The sequence below is a fragment of the Rhincodon typus genome, chromosome 13 (assembly GCF_021869965.1).
Source record: "Rhincodon typus isolate 14 chromosome 13, sRhiTyp1.1, whole genome shotgun sequence".
NCBI classification, from domain to species: Eukaryota; Metazoa; Chordata; class Chondrichthyes; order Orectolobiformes; family Rhincodontidae; genus Rhincodon; species Rhincodon typus.
In genome coordinates this window covers 10,925,684-10,935,369 of record NC_063344.1, presented here as the reverse complement: position 1 = coordinate 10,935,369, position 9,686 = coordinate 10,925,684, and positions in this window count along the sequence as shown.

The window sequence follows — 9,686 nt, the reverse complement described above, 5'->3', positions numbered from 1 at the left end:
TTACCACAGAGAGCTGTAGCGGCAGAGTCCTTATGCATATTTAAATCTGAGATAGATAGGTTCTTGATCAGTAGATAAATAAAGAGTTGCAGGGAAAACACAGTAGATATGAGGAATGACAGTGCAGGTTTGAACAGCTGAACACCTAGTCTTGTTCCTATTTCTTGTGGTCTTCTGGTCTAACACTGCAAGGTCCCCATGCAGAAAATGAGATTCTGTTCCTCCAGCTTGTGTTGAGCCTCCCGGGAGCATTACAGCAGGCTCAAGACAAAAATGTTGGCATGGGAACACAGAACACCATTGTCATCAAGATAAATAACACTTTTTCCCAGATGCTATCAGTTCTAAAGAAGAGTCACTGGATGCGACACATTAACTCTGATTTCTCCCCACAGACAGAGTCATAGAGTTGTACAGCATGGAAACCCTTTGGTCCAACTCTTCCACGTCGATCAGACATCCTAAATTAATATAGTCCCATTTGCCAGGATTTGGCCCATATCCCACTAAACCCTTCCTATTCATGTACCCATCCAGATGCCTTTCAAATGTTGTAATTGTACCCGCCTCCACCAATTCTTCTGGCCGTTCATTCCATACGTGCACCACCTACCAAATCTGATGAGTTTCTCCAGCAGTTTCTATTTTTGTTTCAGATTTCCATCATCCACAGTTCTTTGTTCTATCCTCAAGTCCTGTGTATCTGACCACCTGGCAACTGCACAAATGGGGAAAAGCTACCATCTATAACATCTTTCTGTCATAATATAACCACAATCTGTTAAGTTTGAGCTCCCCTTGTAGCTTCAATTGGAATATAAATATATTCTCATGTTTAAAAATGCAACCGAATTGAAGCTCTAATCAGAAATGTCAAAATTAGTCACAGTCATAGTCATAGAGCACAGAAACAGACCCTGTGGTCCAACCCATCCATGCCGACCAATTTTCCCAAACTAAACTAGTCCCACTTGCCTGTGTTTGGCCCATATCCTTCTAAACATTTCCTATTCATGTACCTGTTCAAATGTCTTTTAAATGTTGTAAATGTGCCTGCATCTACCACTTCCCCTGGCAGTTCATTCCACATACAGACCACCCTCTGTGTAAAAAAAGTTGCCCCTCAGTTCCTTTTTAAATCTTTCTCCTCTCACCTTAAAAACGTGCCCTCTAGTTTTGAAGTCCCCTACCCTAAGGAAAAGACCTTTGCTATTCATCTTGTCTGTGCCCCTCATGATCTACTGTATTTTCTGGAATGCCCATTCTAAACTGTTTTGTATTTTTTATATTCACTTATTGATGAATAAAATACATTTATGAAATGAAAAAAATTAATAAATGGTTTGGGATGAAAAAAATAAATTGTATAGCCATAAATAAAGTGATAGTTTTTTGTTGTCAGAGAACCAATAAAGCTTCATAGAGGGATTATTAGCATAGATTTAAAGTAGGGACTAGAGGTTTAGAGGGGACATGAGGAAAATATTTTAATTAGAGGCTGGTGGGAATCTGGAACTCACTTCCTGTGAGGGTGGGAGAGGCAGAAACCCTCATAACATTTAAGTGGTATTTAGATGTGCACATGCAAAGCCAAGGCGTAGACAATACTGGAAAATGGGATTAGAATATTTAGGTGGTTGTTTCTGACATGTGCAACTCAGCTTGTCAGGCAGCATCTGGAGAAGGAAAGAGTCACGTTCTATTTGAAACTTCAACTTTGTTTCTCTCTCCACGGATGCTATCACACCCACTAAGTTTCTCCAGCACTTTCTGATTTTACTACTGTGCCACATATATATGTGTATATACATGTGTGTGTGTGTATGTGTATGTGTATATGTATGTATATATGTATAATATATGCTCACACACGCATATATATATTGTATAATATACACGTGGATACTGGAACTTGCTAATGGCATTACAGATCTACCTACAGCAAATGGACTGGAGCAATGCAAGAAGACAGCTCTTCACCACCTTCTCAAAGGCCACAAAAGACGTGTAATAAATAAAAACCGAAAGAACTGTGGATGCTGTAAATCAGAAACAAAAATAGAAATTGCTGGAAAAGCTCAGCGGGTCTGGCAGCATCTGTGCACAGAAATCAAAGGTAACGTTTCGGGTCGAGTTACCCTTCCTCAGAACTGATGGTAGCTAGGAAAATGTAGGTTTATATGCAGAAGATAGAGTGGGGGGGTGAGGGGGTAAGGAATAATTTACAGGTGGGGATAGAGCCCAGAGAACAAGAACAGTTAAATAGACAAAGGAGTGGGTAACATCTGGCTAGGAGGGTGAATATCTGTTAATGGGCACTGTTAGTTGCTAACAATAGGTGCTATGTAATGGCAGCCTATGTGATAACATGCAGGCTATGCAATGTGCAATAAATGCTGGCCCGGACAGCAGTGAACTATATCCTATGAATGAATTTAAAAGGAATTATCCCTGTACACGTAACAAGTAGAAGTTAAAATTCTTACAAACCTGCTAGATTCAAGTCCCACAGCAGGAAATGAGCAGAAAACATGAAAGATGATGCTCCAATGCAGATTTGAAACAATGCTGCTCTGTCAGAAGTGATTAAAATGAAATCATAGAATCATTGAATCCCTACAGTGTGGAAACAGGCCCTTCGGCCCAACAAGTCCACACTGAAACTCAGAGCATCCTACCCAGACCCATCCCCCTATAACCCACCTAATCCACACCTCCCTGAACACTATGGCCAATTTAGCATGGCCAATCCACCTAACCTGCACATCTTTGGACTGTGAGAGGAAAGACCTGCTGAGTTTCACCTGTAATTTAAGCTTTTTATTTCAGATCTCTAGTATCCGCAGTTGTTTGTTTTATTTTAATATAAAACACCATCTACTGTGGCAAGATTTGAACCCATGTCCCCAGGCCTGAAGAAGGGTCTAGGCCCGAAACGTCAGCCTTCCTGCTCCTCTGATGCTGCTTGGCCTGCTGTGTTCATCCAGCTCTACACCTCGTTATCCCCAGACCTGGGTCTCTGGATGAATAGTCTAGGATAAAACCCCTATGCCATTGCCTCCAAAGTTATGGGAAATGCTCTAAAGATTCTTTTAGGATCAGCAGTTCCGATTTTATGTCGCTCCAATAGGAATCATGGGTATGAAGCAACATTTACAGATCGTAATGTGATCAAAGAGATCATGTGATATAATTAAGCACTAAGGAAAAGCCTGAGACATTTAGAATGATAATTTGATCCCAAAAGATCACTTGAACTCAGAAATTAATTTACAGTCAAACACAGCTAGAAGTAACAAATAATGCAGATGTGACAGATTTACACTTTATTGAACCCTTCATAAAAACAAACTGCAATGTTTAAAACAAGGAAGTGTTTGATCTTAAATCAATGAATGGCTACAGCACACGAAGCCGTTTAGTTCACTGTATCCCTGCAACACTCTGCAAGGGCAAATATCACTCCCGGCCCTTTCCTCATAGCTCTGTAGGTTTTTTTCCTCTTCCAGTTGCACATGTCCTTTCAAAAGACCTAAATATATCTGCTTCCATCACATTCTGAGGCAGTGCATTCGAGATGATAACTACTCTCTGTGTTTAAAAAGTCTTTTCCGCCTGCTGCCTCTGGCTGTTTTTGCAAATACCAGAATCGTTCCCCTCTGGTTCTTGACACTTAATGCAATGGTAATAGTATCTCCCCATTGACTTTGCCCATTGTCCTATCTTTATCAGATCTCCTCTCATAGTCACCAATGTCAGGAGAATGCATTTTTATCCATGCATCTGAAATCACTCATCCTTGGAACCATTCTTGGGGATTGTTTCTACATCCTGTGTACAGCATTCAAAGTGACTAATATAAATTAAGTAATGACTTTGTATTAAAACTGAAGTCTTGACTCCAGACTCCAGCATTGCTGGCAGGCCACAACTTTTTGCCCATCCCTATTTGCCCTTGAGAAGGTGATAGTGAGCTGCCTTTTATGAACCACTGCAGTCCACAGTCCACTGTACTTTGACCCACAATGCTCTTAGGGATGGAATTCCAGGATTTTGACTCAGCAACATTGAAGGAATGGCAATATATTACCAAGTCAGGATATTGAGTGACTTGGAGGGGAACTTGTGGTGGTGTTCCTGCTACTGAGTGTCGGTGGTGGAGGGAGCAGATGTGGTGCCAATCAAGCAGGCTGCTTTGTCCTAGATGGTATCAAGCTTCTTTAAAGTTGTTGGAGCTGCACTCATCTGGACAAGTGGGGAGTATTCACTCACACTCCTGACTTGCAGATGGGAACAGCATTGAATGTCGATGGGTGGTGGTTAGATTGACTCTTATTAGAGATGGTCATTGCCTGGCATTTATGTGGATCAGAAAGTTCCAGGTTAGCTGGAGTGACAGCATGGTGTTTAAATGGGAACCTGTAGGTGTGATGTACTTGATTTTCCAGAAACAGTAGAGAACCATAGATTTCAGCAACGTCAAGAAGGAAAGTGTGCAGATTCCCAATTCTGAATTTGAAAGCTGCTCATAACGTGGTCTTCTCTACACTGGGGAGACAAAACATGGACTTGGTGACCGCGTTGCAGAACACCTACATTCTGGTCGTAAAACCGACCTGATCTTCCGGATGCCTGCCAATTCAACACATCACCAAGTTTCCAACTGTCTTAGACTTGCTGCAATGCTCAAGTGAGATTCAGTGCAAGTTGGAAGAACAATCTCTCATTTTCGCTTGGGGCTTCTTTAGCCTTAAGGACACAATATCGAGTTCAATCAGTTTAGAACCCGAATACCTGAATCTGGAGGAGTCAATGGCCTAGTGGTATTATCACTAGACTATTTATCCTGAAACTCAGCAAATGTTCTGGGAACTCAGACTCAAATCCCACCATGGCAGATGGTTGAATTTGAATTCAATAAAGGATCTGGAATTAAGGGTCTAATGATAACTATAACACCACTGTTGATTGTCAGAAAAACTTAGTTGGTTCACTAATGTCTTTTAGGGAAGGAAACTGCCATCCTTACATGTAGACCAGACCAGGTAACTCCAGACCTACAGCAATGTTGTTGACTCTCAACTGCCTTCTGGGCAAGTAGGAACGAGCAATAAATGCTGGCTCTAGCCAGAGATGCCTACATCCCATGAGAGTCCTGTAAGCACCCTCTGGCTGGATAGTCTTCCTCCTGCTCATCACCAGGGATAATCTTCCACAATACAATACCCTTCATGCTCATGCTGACTGCAAAGCCCACTCTCAGAATGCAGCAAGTGACGACTCAGCACCCTCTGGTTGATAGACTTGAATAGACTGATCCCTGGTTGGATCAACAACACATTGTTCCAGAAAACTATCCCAAACACACTCTATGAATTCTTCCCCGTGGCCTCTTCTGCTAATCTCACTTTGCCACTCCACATAATAATTAAAGTCACTCAAGTAATGTACAATACTTTTTATATGCCCTCATCATCTCCCGATTTAATCTCCGTTCTACCATATAGCTACTGTTAAGGGGCCTATAGACTACTCCTACCAATGTCTTCTTCCCCTTGTCATGCCTGACTTTCACCATTTAATTCTGATCCAAGATCCTTTCTGCAATCATACTTATTCCATCCCGAACCAACAACGCTACCTCACCACTCTTTCCTTCCAGCTTTCTTTTCAAAAAGTCACAAAATCCTGAATACTTAATTCCCAGCTTTGATTTCCTTGTAAACTAGCTTTTGTAGTGGCTGTAAGATCCTAAACATTAACCTATATTTGTGCAATGAATTCATTTGTTTTCTTCCGAATACCATTCACATTCAAATAGAGCCATTAATTTTGCCCTTTTTTAAACCATTTTTCCTTCTTTAACCCCATTTACTGCTGTTTTTCAATGTTTGTATACTCTGTCCTTCCTGACCCACTCTGGGTATCGTTATCCAAATCCATAAGATATAGGAGCAGAATTAAACCATTCAGCTCATCAAGTCTAGTCTGCCGTTCGATCAAAGCTGATATGTTTCTCTTCCTTTGGCCTACATTTCCCCATCTCCCAAACTCTCCACACTCCAATTTCTTCAAAGCCCTCTCTGCAGCCTTAGTCACTCGATTTACTAGACACTGATCCCAGCACAATTCAAGTGTAACCTGTAACTCCCCAGATCAACTTCCTTCGAGCTCAGTACCATTGCCAGTGCCTCTCAAATTTAAACCCATTCAATCCACACCAATCTTTCAGCCACACGTTTACTTTGACTTTACTTACCTTGTGCCAGTTTGCCAATGGTTGAGTCAGTAATCCAGAGTTAAAGAGATATACAGCACGGAAACAGAACCTTCAGTTCAACTTGTCCATGCTGACCAGATATCCTAAATTAAATCTAGTCCCATTTTCCAGCATTTGGCCCATATTCCTCTAAATCCTTCATATTCATTTACCCATCCAGGTGCCTTTTAAATGTTGTAATTATACCAACCTTCACCACTTCCTCTGACAGTTCATTTCATATGTGCACCACCTTCTGCGTGAACGTGTTGTCCCTTATGTCCCTTTTAAATCTTCCCATGCTGACCTTAAACCTATGCCGTCTAGTTCTGGACTCCCCTACTGTGGGGAGAAGACCTTGATTATTCACCCAATCCATGACCCTATAAGGTCACTCCTCAGTCTCAGACACTCCAAGGAAAATAGCCCCAGCCTATTCAGCCTCTCCCTATAGCTCAAACCCTCCAACCCTGGCCACTTCCTTATAAATCTTTTCAGAACCCTCTAGCAGGGAGACCAGAATGGAACGGAAGCTCTGCTTTGTAATTTAGCTCCTAACTATTTAAAATCTTTCAGCAGAACCTTTCCAGTCGTATCAGTATTGTTGGTACCAATGTGGACAATGACAACTGAATTCTTCCCCTCCGACTACAAGTTCTTCTCCAGCCCCGAGGAGATTTCCTTAACCCTGGCACTCGGCAGGCAGCACAGCCTTCAGGACTCATACATATGACTGCGAACAATATCTATTCATCTCATGATACTGTCCCCAAAACACAACTACATTCCATTTTCCTCCCTTCACTTGAATGGCTCCCTGAACCAAGATGCTGTGATCAGTCTGCACATCCTCTCTACACTTCCCACTCTTGTCTGTGCTGCTTGCAAGAACTTCATAACCTTTGGGTAATTTCAGGGGTCAAGGCACCTCGTTTGCAACATCCTGGGCCTCCATACATGCCTCAACTATAGTCATACTCTCCTGTCTCCAATTACAGAACAATTGTCAATTACCCACTCTCTGTGACCACCCTCTGAAGCATAGTGTCAAGGTAACTTTCTCTGATGTAGTCAACATCTATTTGAGGACTCTACATCCTTGAGTTGCACCCACTTACTACAGATGTGTTCACTATAGATCACATTGCTCTCAAGCACCTTCCACATGTTGAATCATCAACCCACCAACCATCCTGCCATCGTTATATTTGATTTAATTTATAAATTAATTATTCTAGATTCCCTGCTCTTTATACCTTATTGTATATGATATTCCATTTCTATATTTTAAAAATTACATTGGTATCAATCTTACACTTAGCCAGCTATTTTTCAAAAATCAGAAGATACTGTAGACAAGTACAAACTAAAGACCGTACTTTAAGACTAAAAATACACTCCAGTCCCATTCACCAATCACCTTCTTTCCCTCCAATCAGATCATGTTGCAGTTCATGACATCACTCAGCCAGTGGTGTCAAGGTAGGTTGTCTTTCATTCCATGCCTTTTATCTTCTCCCACTCACCTCTAGTTTAGAAGAGTTTACTTATTACAATAAACCTGAATTAAAGCCTTTACACCACATTCCTTGTTGAACCAAATTTCCAGCAGTACATTCACTTGACCTTCATTCCACTCTACTCTTCATGTCAATCATAGTCCTAACTCCATACTCCTGAGTGAGAGCTACCATTGTAAAGTTGCCATGGCAGAGGACTGTCATATAGGAGGCTGTGTGTCAGTGTGCAATCGATGTCTGCCACTTCATTTCAACAATGTAGCAATACTAGCACTGCAGTGATACCACACACAGTCACATGTATTAGGGTACACATGTAAAACATAAAACAAGCGACCACTCTCAGCAATAACGTACCATCTGGTTTCTCATCACAACTAGGAGAGTATACACATCTAATAGCTTTTCACTATGCCCTTGCATGGGAAAAGGACACAACTACAAAAGATGCTCTTTCGAATAGAGTTTAATTTTGAGTCCAGCCTCAATTTTCTGTCCCAGTCAAATTTGCTACAATCAGCCAGTGGTTGCCTTGATTGGTCAGACGTCACACCAAACAATGTGATTGTTTAACAACAACAAGCCATACTGCGTATGAACAAAACTTCTCATGAGTTGATCAACCTAGATGGGCTTCACCTTTAACACTGTAAACATTTGTGCAACAAGTGGTGATGAAGGGGACAAGAACTGAAGACATTTATACTCAGTCGAGCTTGGACAAAAAATAAACTTTACCCCAATAGGTACATGTTTCATCTATAGATGGGCTGTGAACACAGTTGTTTCCCTTTCTTGCCTTTCAAGGTTGGGCCCGCCAACAAAATTCTGGTGGTATGGTGTGTTAATGAGTATTCATGACAGGCTAATGAATGTAGAAATAACAAGGTGTGGAGCTGGATGAACACAGCAGGCCAGGCAGCATCAGAGGAGCAGGAAAGCTGACGTTTCAGGTCTGGACCTTTCTTCAGAAATTTCTCAATATTACTCAATTGTCTTTATAATTAAAGTGGCTAAACTCTCAATGCTGTGGAAACACTGAAGAATTGTTCAGTAGGACTTCCTGAAGCAAGAAGCTTTTGAAACTGATAACATTGATATCCAAGATGCTATTTCAGCTTTTCTGCACAAATTACGAGCTCCTGCACACATCTCCTCCAATACTGAAGTCGCCATTGACAACTTTAAAAAAGCCATGTTTTCTTTTCCCTGGTATTTTTGACTTTTTGGGCATATTTTGGAACCACTGGAGAAGTTTTGTGAACCATGGAGAAGCTTGCTGAGGAGTTGAGAACATTTCGACAGGTAAATGTTAATTGCTTGTCCACTTCTAATGTAATAATCAGATGTTGTATTTGGAGTCAAATGTGCTTTTACTGAAGTAATGGTTATAGGTTCGTTTGTGAATTGCTCACCACTGAATAATTTTTGAGATGCATTAGAGTAATTTTTCCTTCCTGCAAATACTATTAGACATTTAAAACTGAATAAAGCAATACCCGGGGACCGGGTGTCATGATCTGAAGCGACTTACATGTCCAATGCGCTTTGCATTTGGAAAGTAAAATCTGGTCTGCAGCTTTCACTTCGATAAATTTCTGCTCTTGGATTGCTTTGATTAATTGAGCATTTGGTGCAGCTTAGAAAAATAATCATTTTGCAGTGGTCTCATTTCCTAGCGTTTGTTTTGAAAACTGGGGTCGTTTTGAATGCTTGGCTGAATTTCAAAACCTAAACAATCACTTATCTTAGCAGGAATACATGTACTGTTTGACAACTGTATAAGTTACTAAATGATTAGCTTTTTTGATGATGTTTACTGAATAGAAGTTTATTTTAATAACAAAATAACCATGAGAAGGGACTGACATCTTTTTCATTAGATCCAAATCTTTTTAAGAATATAA